The sequence below is a fragment of the Phoca vitulina genome, unplaced genomic scaffold (assembly GCF_004348235.1).
Source record: "Phoca vitulina isolate PV1807 unplaced genomic scaffold, GSC_HSeal_1.0 scaffold38, whole genome shotgun sequence".
Lineage (NCBI taxonomy): Eukaryota > Metazoa > Chordata > Mammalia > Carnivora > Phocidae > Phoca > Phoca vitulina.
In genome coordinates, this window is record NW_022589741.1 from 10,957,503 (window position 1) to 10,975,893 (window position 18,391).

General features: G+C 37.8%; 1 pseudogene; it reads right to left on the bottom strand.

The window, feature by feature from the left end:
* Positions 1–12,421: 12,421 nt before the first annotated feature.
* LOC116647039 lies at positions 12,422–15,678 on the bottom strand (annotated as a pseudogene).
* Between the last annotated feature and the right edge of the window lie 2,713 nt (positions 15,679–18,391).

The window sequence follows — 18,391 nt, forward strand, 5'->3', positions numbered from 1 at the left end:
GTTCAGTCGGGTAAGCGTCTGCCTTTGGCTCAGGTCATGATCCCAAGGTCCTGGGATCGAGTCCCACATTGGGCTCCCTGCTCAGCTGAGAGTCTGCTTCTTTTTTTTTTTTTTAAAGATTTTATTTATTTATTTGAGAGAGAGAATGAGATAGCACGAGAGGGGGAGGGTCAGAGGGAGAAGCAGACTCCCTGCTGAGCAGGGAGCCCGATGCGGGACTTGATCCTGGGACTCCAGGATCATGACCTGAGCCGAAGGCAGTCGCTTAACCAACTGAGCCACCCAGGCACCCCAAGAGTCTGCTTCTTCCTCTGCCCCTACCCCCTGTTCATTCGTATGCTCACTCTCTCTCCCCCCCTTGCAAAAATAAATAAAATCTTTAAAAAAATAATTTTTCTGCTACTTATTAGTGTACAAAAATGCAACATATTTCTGTATATTGATTTTGTGTCCTGTGACTTTACTGAGTTCATTTATCAGTTCTATTAGGTTTTTCTTTTTTGATGGAGTCTTTAGGGTTTTCTATATATAGCATCTTGCCATGATAAAGTTTTACTTTTTCCTTACCAATTTGGATGCTTTTATTTCCTTTTCTTGTCTGATTGCTGTGTCTAGGACGTCCAGTACTATGTTGAATAAAAGTGGTACAAGTAGACATCTTTATCTTATTCCTGACCTTAGAGAAAAAGCTGTTTTTCACTATAGAGGATGTTAGCTGCAGGTTTTTCATATATGGTTTTTGTTATGTTGAGATATATTCCCTCTAAATCTACTTTGTTGAGAGTTTTTATCATGAAAGGATGTTGAATTTTGTCAGATACTTTTTCTGCATCTATTAAGATGATTGCTCATATGATCCTTATCCTTTTGTTGTTCTTGTGATTTATCATCTTTATTTGTGCATATCGAACCACCCTTGCAACCCAGCAATAAATCCTACTTGATTGTGCCAAATGAGTGTTCATCAGAGATATCGGCCTGTAATTCTTTTTTTTTTGTAGTATCTTTATCTGGTTTTCGTATTGGGGTAATGCTGGCCTCATAGAATGAATTTGGAAGCTTTCCTTCCTCTTCTCTTTTTTGGAATAGTTTGAGAAGAATAGGTGTTAACTCTTCTTTACATGTTTGGTAGAATTCACCTATGAAGGTATCTGTTCCTGGACTTCTGTCTGTTGGGAGTTTTTTGATTAGTGACTCAATTTTATTGCTAGTAATTGGTGTGTTTAAGTTTTCTATTTCTTTGTGATTCAGTTTTGGGAGGTTATATGTTTCTAGGAATTTATCCATTTCTTCTAGGTCATCCAATTTGTTGGCATATGATTTTTCATAATCTCTGATAATCCTTTGTATTTCTGTGGTATTGGTTATTACTCTTCTTTGATTTGTGATTTTGTTTGAGTCCTCTCTCCCTTTCTCTCTTTCTCTTTTCTCCCTTTCTCTCTTTTTGATAAGTCTGACTAAAGGTTTATTCAATTTATCTTTTCAAAAAGTTTCTATTTCATTTATTTCTGCTCTAATATTATTTCCTTCTTTCTCCTGGTTTTGTTTCTTCTCTTTCTAGCTTCTTTAGGTATAAGAATAGGTTCTTTATTTGAGATTTTTCTTCTGAAGGTAGGCCTGTATTTCTATAATCTTCACTCAGAACAACTTGCTGCATCTCAAAGATGTTGCACCATTGTCTTTTTATGTTCATTTATCTCCATGTATTTTCTAATTTCCTCTTTGATTTCTTGGTTGACCCATTTAAAAAAATTTTTTTTAGTTTTTTCTTCCACACTTTTATTTAAATTCCAGTTAGTTAACATACAGTGCAATATTAGTTTTAGGTGTAGAATTTAGTGATTCAACACCTACATACAACACTTGGTGCTTATCACAACAAGTACCCTCCTTAATCCCCATCACCTATTTAACCCAACCCCTCCACCCACCTCCCCTTTAGTAACCATCAGTTCTCTATAGTTAAGAGTCTGTTTCTTGGTTTTCCTCTTTTTTCCTTCCTATGTTCATTTGTTTTGTTTCTTAAATTCCATATATGAGTGAAATCATATGGCATTTATCTTTCTTTGACTAATTTCACTTAGTGTAATACTCTCTAGCTCCATCCATGTTGTTGCAAAGGGCAAGATTTCATACTTTTTTATGGCTGAGTAATAACCAATGATATATATATATATATTTATATTTATATTTATATATTTATATATATATATGTATATATCCATCTCACATCTTCTTTATCCGTTCATCAGTTGATGCACATCTGGGCTCTTTCCATAATTTGGCTATTGTTGATAATGCTGCTCTAACATCAGGGTGCATGTATTCCTTTGAAAACAGTATTTTTAATCTTTTTTTATCTTTGACCTATTGATTGTTTAGTAGCATGTTATTTAACCTCCATGTATTATTTCCTCCATGTGTTATTTCTGGATTTTTCCTTGCAGTTGATTTCTAGGTTCATACCATTGCAGTTGGAAAATATGCATGATAAGATTTCAGTCTTTTTAAATTTGTTGAGACTTGTTTTGTTGCCAGCATGTGATGTATTCTGGAGAATGTTCCATGTGTACTTGAAAAGAATGTGTATTCTTCTGTTTTGGATGGAATGCTCTGAATATATTCATTAGATCCATCTGTCCAATGTGTCATTCAAAGTCAGTGTTTCCTTGTTGATTTTCTGTTTGGATGATCTATCCACTGATATAGGTGGGGTGTTAAATTCCCCTACTATTATTGTATTACTACCAGTTTCTTTATGTTTGTTAACAGCTGCTTTATATATTTAGGTGCTCCCATGTTGAATGCATAAATATTTACGATTGTTATATCTTCTTGTTGGCTTGTTCTCTTATGATTATGTAGTGTCCTTCTTTGCCTCTTGGTACAGTCTTTGTTTTATTTATTTATTTTTATTTACTTTTTATTTTTATTTTTTTTAATTTAATTTTATTATGTTATGTTAGTCACCATACAATACATCATTAGTTTTTGATTTTAAAGTCCATTTTGTCCAATATAAGTATTCCTACACCAGCTTTCTTTTCAGTTCCACTTGCATGATATATATTTTTTCATCCCTTCCCTTTCAATCTGCATGTGTCTTTAGGTCTGAAATGAGGCCCTTGTAGGCAGCATATAGATTGGTCTAGTTTTTTTTTTTTTTATTGATGAAGTCACCCTGTGTCTTTTGATTGAGGCATTTAATCCATTTACATTCAAAATAATTGTTGTTAGTTATATATTTATTGCCATTTTTTTACTTGTTTTATGGCTTTTTTTCTTTTTCTCTACCCCTTTCTTCTCTTGATCTCTTATGGTTTGATGGCTTTCTTTAGTGATATGCTTGGTTTCCTTTTTATTTTTTGCCTGTTACAGGTTTTTGATTTGTGGTTATCAATAGGTTTATAGATGATATCTTGTGCATATAGCAGTCTATATTAGGATGATGGTCACTTATGTTTGAACGCATTCTAAAAGAACTGAAATTTTACTCTCCTCCCCACCATGTTTTACGTATATGGTGTCATACCTTACATCCTTTTATTTTGTGAATCCAATGACTGATTTTTATAGATATACTTGATTGTACTGCCTTTGTGCTTTAACCTCCATACTGGTTTTATAAGTGATTAATCTACTACCTTTTGTGTTATGCATACCTGTGAATTTTTTTTTTTCCTTTCCTACTTTTCTTACTCCTGCTTATGGAATTCATTTCTACTCAAAGAATCCCCTATAACATTTCTTATAAGGCTGGTTTAGTGGTGATGAATTCCTTTAACTTTGTTTGTCTGGGAACCTTTTTATCTCTACTTCTATTCTGAATGATAGCCTTATTGGATGGAGTGTTCTTGGTTGTAGGTTTTTCCCTTTTAGCACTTTGTATCACACCACTCCCTTTTGGCCTGCAAAGTTCTGCTGAAAGATCAGCTGATAGCCTTATGGGTTTTCTCTTGTATGTAACTATTTTCTTTGCTCTTGCTGCTTTTTTTTTTTTTTAAAGATTTTATTTGTTTATTTGAGAGAGAGAGAGAGTAGAGATAGCCAGAGAGCATGAGTGGGGAGGAGAGGGAGAAGCAGGCTCCCTGCTCGGCAGGGAGAAGCAGGCTCCCTGCTCGGCAGGGAGCCTGATGCTGGGCTCAATTCCAGGACCCTGGGATCATGACTTGAGCAGAAGGCAGATGCTTAACTGACTGAGCCACCCAGGCGCCCCTCTCTTGCTGCTTTTAAATTCTGTTTTTCACTACTTTTTCCCATTTTAATTACTATATGTTTTGGTGTGGACCTCCTTGGGTTGATTTTGTTAGGGTCTCTCTGTGCTTCCTGGATCTGGATGTCTGTTTCTTTTTCCAGTTTAGGGAAGTGTTGAGCTATTATTACTTTAAATAAAATTTTGCCCCCTTTTCTCTCTCTCCTTCTTCTTCTGGGATCCCTGTAATGCAAATGTTATTACACTTGATGGTGTTTCTGAGTTCCCTTAACTTATTCTCATTTTTTTTTTTTAAAGATTTTATTTATTTATTTGACAGAGAGAGAGACACAGCGAGAGAGGGAACACAAGCAGGGGGAGTGGGAGAGGGAGAAGCAGGCTTCCCGCGGAGCAGGGAGCCCGATGTGGGGCTCGATCCCAGGACCTGGAATCATGACCTGAGCCGAAGGCAGACGCTTAACGACTGAGCCACCCAGGCGCCCCCTTATTCTCATTTTTTATTATTCTTTTTCCTTTTTCCTGTTCAGCTTAGTTACTTTCCATTACTCAGTCTTCCACCTCACTGATCTGTTTCCTCTAGTCTACTATTTATTACCTCTAGTGTATTTTAAATTTCAGCTATCGAATTCTTCATCTCTGGTTGGTTCTTTTTTATATTTCTTTTCTCTCTGTTGAAGTTCTCACTGAGATCCTCCACTGTTTTCTCAAGTCCAGTGGGTATCTTTATGACCATGACTTTAAATTCTCTATCAGGCATATTGCTTATCTCTGTTTCATTTAGCTTCTTGCTGTGATTTTGTTCTGTTCTTCCATTTGGGACATATTTGCCATCTCCTCATTTTTTCTAACTCACTGTTTCTAAGTGTTAGGAAAGTCAGCTACATCTCCTGCTCTTGAAAGTAGCAGCCTCATGAAAAAGAGGTTCTGTAGTGCCCTTCAGTGCAACGACCCCTGTTCACTAGAACCTGGCACTTCAGTCGTGTCTCTTGTGTGTGTTGTGTGCACCTTACAGTTGTGGCTGAGCTGCATTTGCCTTTAGTTCAGTTATCTGCAATGGCTCTCTTTGCTTGTTTTGAGCAGGGTTTGGTCCCTGTGTTGTTAGTGGGCCAGTCTGGGGCTGCCTTGGGCTTGAGTTGAGTCAAACTAGGCAGTTGCCAGAGCTGCGGTAGCACCAAGCTGCAGTGTGTGGTTCCCGTGTCATCCTCCTAAGAAGGTTTTTTTGATGGGTGGGCCTGCTGTCAGACCAGATGTCTGCCTCCAGCCCACTGCTGGGTCCACAGTTGGAGAGGTGTGTATGGTTCTCTTCCCCTCTCCTTGGGGCAGGAGTCACTTTGGTGTGGTGCTGGCTCCTTTTGGGGCTACTTGCACACTGCCTTATTTGTAGCTTTGCTTTGGATGGACTGCCAAGGGCACATTGGAGGGGGATGGGTCCACAGGAGAACATAGGGGCAGGGTGCCTGGTACCAACAAGGTGCAGGAGGGGTCTGCAGCTGCCTGGGAAAAAATCCCACTGATGCTGGGTTGGAGGGGGTGAATCCACAGGAGAGCATGCAGGATAGGGCATACTGTTAGCAAGCTGGGTGGAGAGGGTTTGAACTGTGCTGGTTCTGGCAGATGTCTCTGTATCTAGGTTGGGAAGTGGGAGAGAGAAGCATCATGTCAGTTCTTTTTTTCTTGGAGAAGTCTCCCAAAGACTTCTCTGTCCCTTCAGCACACACTCTGAGATTAGTAAATAAATCTCTCTCCTGTACACCCCAGACATTTTCCAAACTGCTGCTTCTCTGCTGTATCTCAAAAGGACTGTTTGTTATGCTGTCTCTTTAGGAGCGGGGACTCAGTTTCCTATCACCTTCTGACTCTCCCAGAGCTGAGTCTGCTGATTTTTAAAGTTCCAGGTGTTAACCCCGCTGATTGTAAGAACACACAAAGTTAGGCCCTTCTGGTTTTTAAAGCCAAATGTTATGAAGAGTCATCTTCCCAGTGTAGTTCCCTGGGTCTGAGGTACCAGTATGTGGTCTGTTCCTCTCCCCTCTCCATGCCCATGGTGTCCTATTCTCCCATGGGCCAGTTTGGCTCCTGACTCTGTTTCCACCCTTCCTACCCTCTTCTCTACAGTTAGCTGTGGAGAGTCTGTTCTGCCAGCCTTCTGGTCATTTTCTGAGTTATTTATATTGATGTGGGTGTTATCTGGGTGTATCCATAGGACAAGGTGAGCCTAGGACCTTCCTCCTCTGCCATATTCCCTGGAAGTTTAAGATTAGTTTTTGTATTTTTAAAAATCTGGGAGGAAATCAAAAGAATAAATTATATGAAATTTGAATTTCAGTGTCATAAAGTTTTATCGGAACATAGCCATACGAATTCATTTACATGTTGTCTATGGCTGCTTTCACCCTACAATGGCAGAGCAGTTGTAACAGAGTTGAATGATCTGCAAAGTGTAAAACATTTACTGTCTAGCCCTTTACAGAAAATGTTAGATGACACATCATGATGATCACATGTTTATTCTCTTTTACCCTACTAAAGTATCAGGTAGGATGCTTTCAGCCGCAAGTAACAGAAATTATGACCCAAACTTGTTTAAGGAATGTGAACATTTATTATCACATGTAGACAGTCTCCAGGGATGGTATAGTCATTCTTCATGTCTTATTCTCCTGGCTTTGCATCCAGTGTTGTTTGTCTTTGTTCTTAAATGTCCTCCCTGCCCAGACAGATTCTTTTGATTTTGATTTTCTTTGTCTCTAAAATAAAATTTTTCTGACAATACAAGTAGAATTATTTGTAGAGATTGGTTTCTAGGGATTTTGTATATTTATGCTTCAGCAAATGTAGTTTAAGAACATGTTAATCTGGGCGCCTGGGTGGCTCAGTCGGTTAAGCGTCTGCCTTCGGCTCAGGTCATGATCCCAGGCTCCTGGAATCAAGTCCCACATCAGGCTCCCAGCTCTGTGGGGGGTCTGCTTCTCTCTCTGCCCCTCTCCCACTCATGCTCTTGCTCTCTCTCTCTCTCAAATAAATAAATAAATTCTTTTTTTTTTTTTTTAAAAAGAACACGTTAATCTGATTTCCAATTACATGATCATGTGGGTGGACACTTCATGCCATATGCAAATGGTCATGTCACATATGCAATGACACACACACTGAGATCTTTGAAAATGTCCTTATGGCAAGATATTTAATATAACCATGAAACTTTCCAAACATTTCTGTGTCTCCCTGATGTTTTCTGTCTTAAAGATCACTTTAGTGGCTGGGCTTTTTAGGAACAGTACTTGAGAAGCTTTTTAGGCACCAATGGCCTTGTGAATGAAAATGTCAGTGAGGAAGGGCCTGAAGTGCTGGCCAAGTGTGATGATAATCTTTTCATTTTTGTCACCTGATATCCAGTCAATTTCCTGAGGGATATAACCCTCATCTATCACAGAGTAGAGCTGAAAGAGTGACAAAAGAGTAGCTATGTTTTTTCCACCCAATCTAAATGTGTCTGTCTGCATCCAAAAGCAAATGTTTCTTAAAAATTTCAGTTGCATGGGGCGCCTGGGTGGCTCAGTCAGTTAAGGGTCCACCTTCAGCCCAGATCATGATCTCAAGGTCCTGGGATCAGGCTCTGTGCTCAGCGGGGAGTCTGCTTCTCCCTTTCCCCCCTCACTCATGCTCTCTGTCTCTCAAATAAATAAATAGTCAAAAAAATTCCAGTTCCATGAAGATCAAAAAAGTTTAGTGCTAATAAAAAAAATTTTTTTAACTCAAAGGCAATGATTAATATTTTTAAAAAGAATATTCTATCATTTAAAATACTCATCTATCTAGATTATTTTTGATTGGAACATCCTACACTTTAGGGTAGGTTATCTGTTCATATGTATGAAATATCAATCAAAATGTAAAGTTTTCATTGGAATTTATAAAAAGGAACATCATTTCTTGTGAAAAAGGGAATAAAATATATTTTAAATTAAAAGGCTCAAATCTAGAAATCTAAATGAAGTTGAAAATAAAATAACCAAAATGAGAGAATAGAGATCTCATTAAAAGTCCTTTAATATCAGCCTGAATTTCTGAAGAATGTAAAATAATTACATACTTCTTGCAAGTTTGGGTAAGTATTCGATCCACTGGTGCAGTGTAGAGTCTCCCAGGAGGTAAAAGAATTTTCCTTTCAAACAGTCATTTATTTCAATTGTATTTATCTGAATCTGGTTATAAAATATTGTAATCTACCTTCCTTCTGAAGTATAACTACCAGGGACAGGAATCTTCATTCTGACTTGGTACTTGTCTTTTATTTTTTCACTCTCTAGTAACAGAAACACTTGTGGTAAGTGATTTTATTGGCATAAAATAAATATCTAACCTTCTTTCTTTGTCCTTCCTTTTGTTGATTTCTTTCTCTCTTCCTCAAACTCCTATTTCCTAATTCCTTCCCTTCCTCTTACTATTTTTTTGATCACCAGCTTTGTTTTAGCCACTTCTACTCATTCATTTGAGAGATGAGTCATCTTGACTCCTTCTTGTTCATTTTCTCCCATAGTTAGCTCTTTGTCTCTAACTTGAATATTAGTGGTCTAAAAATTGGTGTCCTTGCACCAAGCTACTTACCTTTGTCCCATTAATGAAGCAGTAGTTTTATTTTCTCTATGAAATTTTTTTTCCATAGGAATATTTTTGTTAAAAACTAGCTTAAAAATATAATACACCCACATTTTAAAAAATCCAAATAGTAAAATACCTAGTTTGAATTGATATTTTAAAAATAGGATTTCACAAAAAGTAACATACAGCAGACAACACAAACTAATATTCTGAGATTTTCCAGCAAGTTCCATTAGAATTACAGGCTCTGTTAGCACATGTCTGCCTTCCAAGGCATCGTATGTAGCAATGCACCAAAAATTTTGCTATGGCATAATGAAAATCATCAGATTTCTCACCTGTCAAGTTTCCTTTTAACTCACTATGCCCCTCCCCATCCCCACTGAGTGAATGCCTTCTATTTTAGGTTTGTTACATAGCATTTCTGTACTGATACCATATTCTGTATTAGACAGGAAGCAAATAATAATGACTTAAAAATATAAATTTATTTATCCCTCACATAACAGTCCTAAAGTAAGCAGGCCAAGGCCAATATGATGTTCCATGGTTTCAAGGGCTCCAGTTCCTTCTGCCTTATTCTGCCACTCTTTTTTTGGAGAAGGTATGATAATCTTAACTTTATTAGTTTCTTATAGCTTTACTGAGGTATAACTGACAACAAATAACTACATGTATTTAATGTATGCAGTTGGGTGAATTTGAACATATGCTTATACCCATGATACCATCATCACAATCAAGGTGCTATTCTTTTTTTTTTTTTTTTTTAAGATTTTATTTATTTATTTGAGATAGAGAGCATGCATGAGTGGGGGGGTGGGGGGGAGAGGTGGAGGGATAGGGAGAAGCAGGCTCCCCGCTGAGCAGGGAGCCTGACGTGGGGCTCAATCCCAGGACCATGACCTGAGCCGAAGGCAGACGCCCAATCGACTGAGCCACCCAGACACCCCATGGTGCTATTTTTAACATATGACAGCAATCTCATGGTCTAACATGGCTCTTTGATCTCTCAGCATTATATCTAGAGTTTAATCAATAGGAAGGGGAGGGCAAGTTGTTTTACTCTTAAGGCATGACCTAGATGTTTCCCATAGCACTTCCACTCATAATCCTGGCCAAAATATAGTTATGGTCACCACTAGCTGCAAGGAAGACTATAGCCTTTAGGTGGGTGACCATGGGCCCAGATAAATAATGGTGTTTTGTTACCAAAGAGGGAAGGGAGAATGGATACTGGGAGACCACGCCCAGTCTCTGCTTTACTGTCCATGCTTAGTCCCCCATAGACCTTGCATTCCCTGGTTGTCTAGATCCACAGAATAGTCATAAGCATGGTTGTACTGTGTTTGTAACCTGTGGACAAAGTGGAAAAATAGTGATGGTGGAAGAATTGGAAAATTCTGAAATAAGAATTTTTCAGATAATCCTGGAATAGCTAAGTCCTGGGATTTGGTTTGCTAAAGAGAGTTTCCATAATCCTATAATTAAAATTTTAGTGTGACATGGTTGGGTTTCTGTGAGGTTTGATAGCATTGCACCCTGGATGACTGAATATCGTTACCCTGGAATCTTAAGATCCATACACCCATCCTAATAATGTAGTGGCATGCTTTGGTGAGAAGAGAGCCTTTAAGCTTATTATTGTAAACCATATCTTGTACAATATTTATGTGTCAAGGTATTCATTTCGCCAAGTGTCAAGCTAAGTGCTCTGAAAGACTATATCAGATATATAACAAATTTCCTTATGATTAGTATTAACATTTACTTAACAGTATGTTAATAATAAGATTCCATTATATTTATTGATTAGTTTAAAGATTATGGTAGAGAGACTAATGTCTCCCCAAAGATACCTGCATTCTAATCCCTGGGACCTGTGAATATGTTACCTTCCCTGGCAAAAGGGACTTTCCAGATATGATTATAGGTATGGATTTTGAGATGGGAGATTTTCCTGGATGATCCAGGTGGGACCAATCTAAATCTCATGTGTCCTCAAAAGGGGGAGAGGGAGGCAGAAGAGTGGGTCAGAAGGATGTGATGTGGGGACTTGACCTATTGTTGTAGCTTTGTGAAATGGTGGAGGGGGCTGTGAGGAGGAACAAGGGCACCTCTAGAAGCTGGAAAAGGCAAGGAAGCAGATTCTGCCCTAGAGCCTCTAGAAAAGAATGCTGCCAATACCTTTATTTTAGCTCAGTGAGACAGATGTTTGACTACTAAACCACGGAACTGCAAGATGATATATTTTTATTGTTTTAAGCCACTTTGACACCTTTCAACATCAAGTCATCCCATCCAACAACATTTATAGAAATAGAAGAAAAAAAGCCCCTAGTTTATCACTTAGTAACATTAAACGTCTCTTTCTGTAGATCATGCACATTTTAAAATTTTTAAAATTTTTTTTAAAAAGATTTTATTTATTTATTTGAGATAGAGTGAGAGAGAGCACAGGCCGGGTGGAGGGGCAGAGGGAGAAGCAGGCTCCTGGCTGAGCAGGGAGCCCAATGCAGGGCTGATCCCAGGACCTCAGGATCATGACCTGAGCCGAAGGTAGACAATTAATGGACTGAGCCACCCAGGCGCCCCTAGATCATGCACATTTTGTTAAATTTGTGAAATAGCTTTTCAGAGCACAAAGTGGATCATATCACTCTCTTCCTTAGTTGATTTTTGTAGCTTTCAAAAGCTTACTGAATGAACCCTAAAATTCTCAGCATGGTCATTTGGTTTCTTCCTTTCTTTCTAGCCTCTTCCTTTGCTATGGTCCACTAAATACTCTCACTCCATTGGCCTATTGAACAAAGTTCATGGTGATTTTGCTTACGAGTAGAGTTATCAGATAAAAAAAAATACAGGATGCCAAATTAAATTTGAATTATTTCTAATAAGGAATAACTTAGTGTATTTTCTGTGCCGTATTTACTCTTTATCTTATGTAATATGCATAAACACTTGGAAATTACTCAAATTTAACTTATACCCTAGATGATTATTTACTAAACCTGGCAACCCTACTCATGATCTTTATGAGTTTTCCCTTTCACCTCATTCTCTGTCTACAGATATCCTTCAGGGCTAAGTCAAATATCAACTTTAACATAAGCCCTTGCCTTTTTACTTTCTTCATAGAATTGGTAGGTTGAATGTCTTTTGGATTGCAACCTTGCTGAACATTTATTTTTCTCCATTTGCCCATAATTCCTCATATCTATTAGAACCTTAATAAACATTTGCAGAATACATGAATAAATATCAGGCAATAAATCATTAGTTGAAATAAATCTCAAAATGAATGTTATTGGTAAACTCAGATAGGCTTTATAGAAAGTTATTTTAAAGCCAAGTATAAACATTATTCTTTTATAAGTAACATGGCTTTGCATTTGCCACTAAAACACATTTAATAAAAAGGACACTCCATATAAAATTGCTAAGTGCATAAACTAAAGGTTAGGAAGTTATGCCAACAGAGAATTAGGATAACCAAACCAAAATGTTCCTATTCTGAAGCTGTGGGTAACCATCAAAGACATTTGCACAGTGCCCCAGACAGATCACTGACTCTAGGAGATGCACTACCATGTTTAAATATGAATGTAGAATACTAACACTTTCCTCTTTTGGATAAACAACTATAAAAATCTGTTATAAAAAAAAATTTGAAATAATTTCCTTGAGCTGATTTCTCTCTTTAAAATCCAAGATGACTGACATCACAAACACCTGCTAGGAATTGTGCTCCGGGAAATCCATGATTACTAGGATTCATATTGATAAACTTACCCCTGCATAAGAATGTCTCTTGGAAGACCCATGCCAAGCACCACCCACCACAGGACAGAACAAACTTACTATTACATTGGAGATGTCCATGAGTTTAAGAGGTTTCACCATTTCAACTCCCGCATTGAACCTTCAGAAAATAAGATAACAAATTAGCCTGCTGTCTGTCCATACAATACAGGTAATAGAAGTCTTTTGTTTGTGAGTAAAAAATAATTTAAAATTTTCTACAACTGAAAATTATTGTTGTGAATTTTGTATGTATTGGGCATTGTATATGGATTAGCATTTTGGAAAACTGTCTACCTTTCTGAGAGCACCTGAAGTCCAGGGCCACTCTGCTTATCTGCCCCATGCAATCAGTGTGTCCTGGGATTTTCAATTCAAAATATTTATCTAATAAGCAAGTTCTCTTCTTTCATTGTTTCTGCATCACTTATTCAAGTTCATGTAATAGTTTTCTTGGATTACTGTGAGCCTCTAATTAACCAAGCTGCCTCAGTTTTATCCCACCTATATTCTTCAATACAACTGCCAGAACACCCTTTCTAGTTGCAAATGCAACTGCATTCATTACTATTTAAAATCCCAATGACTTACTTAAGGACTTCAGGCTCCTTAGCATGGTATGCAGACCTTTTTTCACAGGGTTCCTGCTTCTTTATCTACGTTTCTTGCTATGCTTACCTTCCATTTTTCCTAGAAACTCACCTTCTGATGATTGTGAACTATATCAAGGAAGGTAGTGCATTTGCCTGATTCACGGCTAGCTCCCTAGTATCTTCAAAGAGGCTGGCAGAAAGTCATGTTTAGTCTGATGCATGAATAAATATACATTGCATTTCTTTTCCTCCAGCTGATGACTCTTCCTGCTTCAAAGCTCTTATCCTCCTTTTGACTCACTCTTTGTTTCAAACCTGTGTATGTGTATATGTAAAAGGGAATATAGGAGGAATGGGGATCCAGGTGCTAGGTATAACAAATATAAGTGGTACTTAATTCTCTGCTGTACATGACTCTCAGGTTCAATTCAGAAAAAAAGGAAGAGATCACATTTTCATCCTTACTGTGACTTTAGGCATAAGAATGGTTAGTGGGTAGGAAAAGATTTGGTGTGATGCACCATCAGAGATCAAAGAGAAAGAACAGAAACCCAACTGAGCTTTTACTTATTTCAGAAGGGAGTCAGGGACTACAGATCGACACTTGGATAGCTACACGAAATCTGGAATGCATGTTATTTTTTCTGTATTTGCTATCCATATTTTACTTCCTCTTAGCATATTTTTTGAAAGCTTGAGGGAAGAAGGTAGCATTCCACTCTGTCGTTAGGCTTAGGGAAAATTATTCCTCAGGATCAAAACGGATAGTAGCAGAATGGAAAGGAAGAGGAATCGGACTGAGCTTCTGAAACTTAAAGTTAGCAAAGGAGCAAAAGAATCTGGAACTGATAAGTTGTCTCAGGGCTTGGCCCACAGGTTCTGTATTTGTGGTGGTACAGAGTTACCCTTTGCAGAATGGCTCATGAAGAGATCACGATAGTTCATTCTAAGCAATGAAGTTTTCCAGCTTAATGGAGAACTGGTAGACCAAGGAGTGAGCATCTATTGTGAGCAAGGGAAGAAAGATATAGAATTGATGCAGCCATGATTGATGAGAGAAATATGCTTATATCCCAGTTTGTGGAGGCCTGTTAACTGGTGGCTTTTAAGAATCACTACATCACAATTTGGTGAATATGGACTCCTTCAACCTGAGCAGCACATGCTGAGGAGAGTCTGATCTTGAGATCAACTGGAGATGACCAGTAGGAGTTGGCTTTTGGGAAAGATTACTCAGGATGCAGTGTGGACAGTGGATTAGAGATGGTAGGATTGTTGGGAGGGAAGCTATGACAAGTAGTCTAAATGAGGTGATAATGATCTGAACTCAGCAGCACTAGGCATGGAGAGAAATGGATGAATGCAAAAGATATTTAAGAGGTGGAATCTACGTAATAGGATATGGGGGATGAAGGCACATGGATGTTCATTTTATCAAAGAATCCTTTTTTGGTGTAACATTTTAAACACAGAATACTTTTACACTGAACATATTTTGTAAACCTAGGTCTACAGTAAAAGACATGATTGAATCTGAGAATACTGATCATCATGGGAAAGTAAAAGTACATATAACACAGAGTTCCACTTTGGGCAGCCCTTTGTTAGTGAACATTTTGGTGAGAATGCCGATCTTGGCAGTGGGAATCATAAAAAGGGATCTCACAAACACACCACATGTCTCACCTTGAGTAGAAGAGGCATCTGAAAATGTCATGTTCAATATTAATTGAGATGGGCAATATAGCTCTGCCCATGGGAACTTCTCAGAGTGTTTAAAAGTATATTTATGTGTGAAAAAGGCTTTATTCCTTGACAGTAAGATAAGAATCTCTCAATTCTGAGTGGTCATGTGAATCAGGGCCTCACAGGGTGTGTGCTGAGGTCTCACGCAGCTCAGCACTTGAGTTTAGGGTCAGGCCATATTCAGCGAAGACATGAGTGGTGCCATTAACAAATTTACCTTTGAAAATAACCCTGTCATGGCCTTGGTTCCTTGCCCTCAAGAGAGCAGATACTCCTTCACTGGGGTGGATGATCAGGAGGACAGAGACCTGGCCTTCCCAGAACAGAGTGACACTGACAAGGTAGGTGCCATTGTGGAAGTCTGTCACCTTTCCTGCAGTGCCTGCTTTTAGAGATGGGATGACATCCTGGCCCTCGGGAAATACCACCTACTTTCCTTCCTGTATCCCAAGTGGTCCCTCCCCTCTAGTCGGATGTCTAGCTGATCTCTCCCTGCAGTAGGTGTCTCAAGGCTGGAGGATGTTGGCTGTGCTGTGTGCGGCACTGGTAGTGGTGTTCATGTGGGTGAAAGGTCTGGGTGGGATCAGCTGGTTTAGTTTCTCCATGATTCCCTTTATTCTTTGCTCAGTCTCTGTTGGTGGCTTTAATGGGCTCAGTGATATTTTAGGGTATGAGGACTTCATGGAGGTATTCCAGTGATGGAAAGAGATAGGTAAGTTTAGACCAGACCAAAACTGAAATTACAAGGTATGTGACATAATGAAATGAACCAAGTCATTTTACTTATGAATTTGAATGTTTATTTACCTATCATCATATTATTTAAACTCTGATAATGTTGAATGACATGTAAACATTTTGTAAATTAAAAATTATTTTTTAAATTGTTGATATACAATATTATATTACTGTCAGGTATATAACATAGTGATTTACCCATTCTTTACATTACAAAATGTTCACCAAAATCAGTATAATCATGTGTCAACATATGAAGTTATTACAGTATTATCGACCATCTTCCCTAAGCCGTAGTTTTCATCCCCATGACTATTTATAACTGGAAGATTGTACTTCTTAATCCCCTTTATCTGTTTCCCTTATCCCTACTCTGCCCTTTCCTCAAGGCAATAGTTTGCTCATTTGTTTATGAAATTATTTGATATTTGTCTTTCTCTGTTTGGCTTAATTCATTTAGCATAATACCCTCTAGTTCCATCCATGTTGATGCAAATGGCAAGATTTCATTCTTTTTCATGACTGAGTAATACTCTCTTTTGTATGTACATCATATGTCCTTTATCCATTCATCAATCAGTGGACACTTAGGTTGCTCCCATATCTTGGGTCATGTAAATAATGCTTTAATAAACATAGGGGTGCATATATCTTTTTGAATTAAGGTTTTCATTTTCTACAGGTAAATACCCGGAAGTGGAATTACGAATAGTATTTCTATTTTTAACTTTCAAGGAATCTCCCTACTGTTTTGCATAGTGGATGCACCCAATTTACATTCTCACCAACAGTGTGCTAAAGTACTTTTTCTCCACATCTCTGCCAACGCTGTTATTTCTTGTCTTTTTGATACTAGCTATTCTGATAGGTGTGAGGTGATATCTTATTGTGGTTTTGGTTTGCATTTCTCTGATGATTAGTGATGTTGAGCATCTTTTCCTGTGTCCATTGGCCATCCATATGTCTTCTTTGAAAAATGTCTATTCAGGTTCTTTGCCCATTTTTTTTAATTTAAATTTTAATTTTTTTAAAAGATTTTTTTTTATTAGAGCATGTGTGTGTGCATGAGCAGGGAACCCTATGCCCAGGACCCTGGGGTCATGACCTGAGCTGAAGGCAGACACTTAACAGACTGAGCCACCTGAGCACCCCTCTCTGCCCATTTTTAATTAGATTATCATATTTGGTATTGTGTGAGTTCTTTATATATTTTGAATATTAACACTTTGTAGGATATATCATTTGCTAATATCTTCTCCCATTAAATTGGTTGCTTTTCATTTTGTTGATAGTTTCCATCACTGGGCAAAATCTTTCTGGCTTGACATAGTCTCAGTGGTTTATTTTTGCTGTTTCCCTTACCTGAGGAGACATATCCATAAAATGCTGCTTGTTTTGTTTTAGATGTTTTATGGTTTCAGATCTTACAGTTAGGTCTTTAATCCATTTTGAGTTTATTTTTGTGTATGGTGTAAGAAAGTGGTCCCGTTCTCCCAATACCATTTATTGAAGAGACTGTGTTTTCCCCATTGTATACTCTTGCCTCTTTTCTCATAGATTAATTTACCATAAAAGTGTAGATTTATTTCTGGGGTCTAGATCCTCTTCCCTTGATATATGTATTTATATTTGTGTCAGTACTGTACTGTTTTGACTACTGTAGCTTTGTAGTATATCTTGAAATCTGGAATTCTGGTACCTCTAGCTTGGTTCTTTCTCAAAATTGCTTTTGCAGTTTGGGGACTTTTGTGGTTGCATGCAAGTTTTAGGATTGTATGTTCTATGAAAAAAACTATTGGTATTTTGATCAGGATTGCATGGAACCTATAGATTGCTTTGCGTAGAATGCACGGTTTAAAAATATTCTTCCAATCCATTAACATGGTTTATTTTTTCATGTTTGTGTCACCTTTAATTACTTCCTCAGTGTCTTTCTTACAGTTTTCAAGTACAGGTCTTTCACTTGGTTAAATTTATTCCTAGGTATTTTATTCTTTTTAATGCAATTATAAGTAGGATTATATTCTTAAATTTTCTGCTAGTTTGTTATTAGTGTATAGATACGCAGATTTCTATATTAATTTTGCATCCTCAATTTTGATGAATTCACTTATTTTAGTAGTTGAAATCTTTAGGGTTTCTATATATGGTATCATGTCACCTAGAAATAGTGGCAGTTTTGCTTCTTCCTTACCAATTTAGATAATAGTTATTTCTTCTCTAATTGCTGCAGCTAGTACTTCCAGTAGTATGTTGAATAAAAGAGATGAGACTGGACATCCTTGTATTGTTCCTGATTTTAGAGGAAAGGCTTTAGTTTTTCAACAGTGAGTGTGATACTAGCTGAGGACTTGTCATGTATTTCCTTTATTATGTTGAAGTATATTCCCTCTAAACCTACTTTGTTGAGTTTTTATCATGAACGAATGTTGAATTTTGTCAAGTGCTTTATCTGCATCTATTGAGATGATCATATGGATTTTTTTAAAGAGAGTGCAAGCGATGGGGGAGGGGCATAGGGAGAGGGAGAGACAGAATCTTAAGGAGGCTCCATGCTCAGCATGGAGCCCAATGTGGGGCTCCATCTCATAATGCTGAGATCATGACCTGAGCTGAAATCAAGAGTTAGACTCTTAACCGACTGAACCACCCAGGCTCCCTGATCATTCATTTTTGTTAATGTGGTATACCACATTGA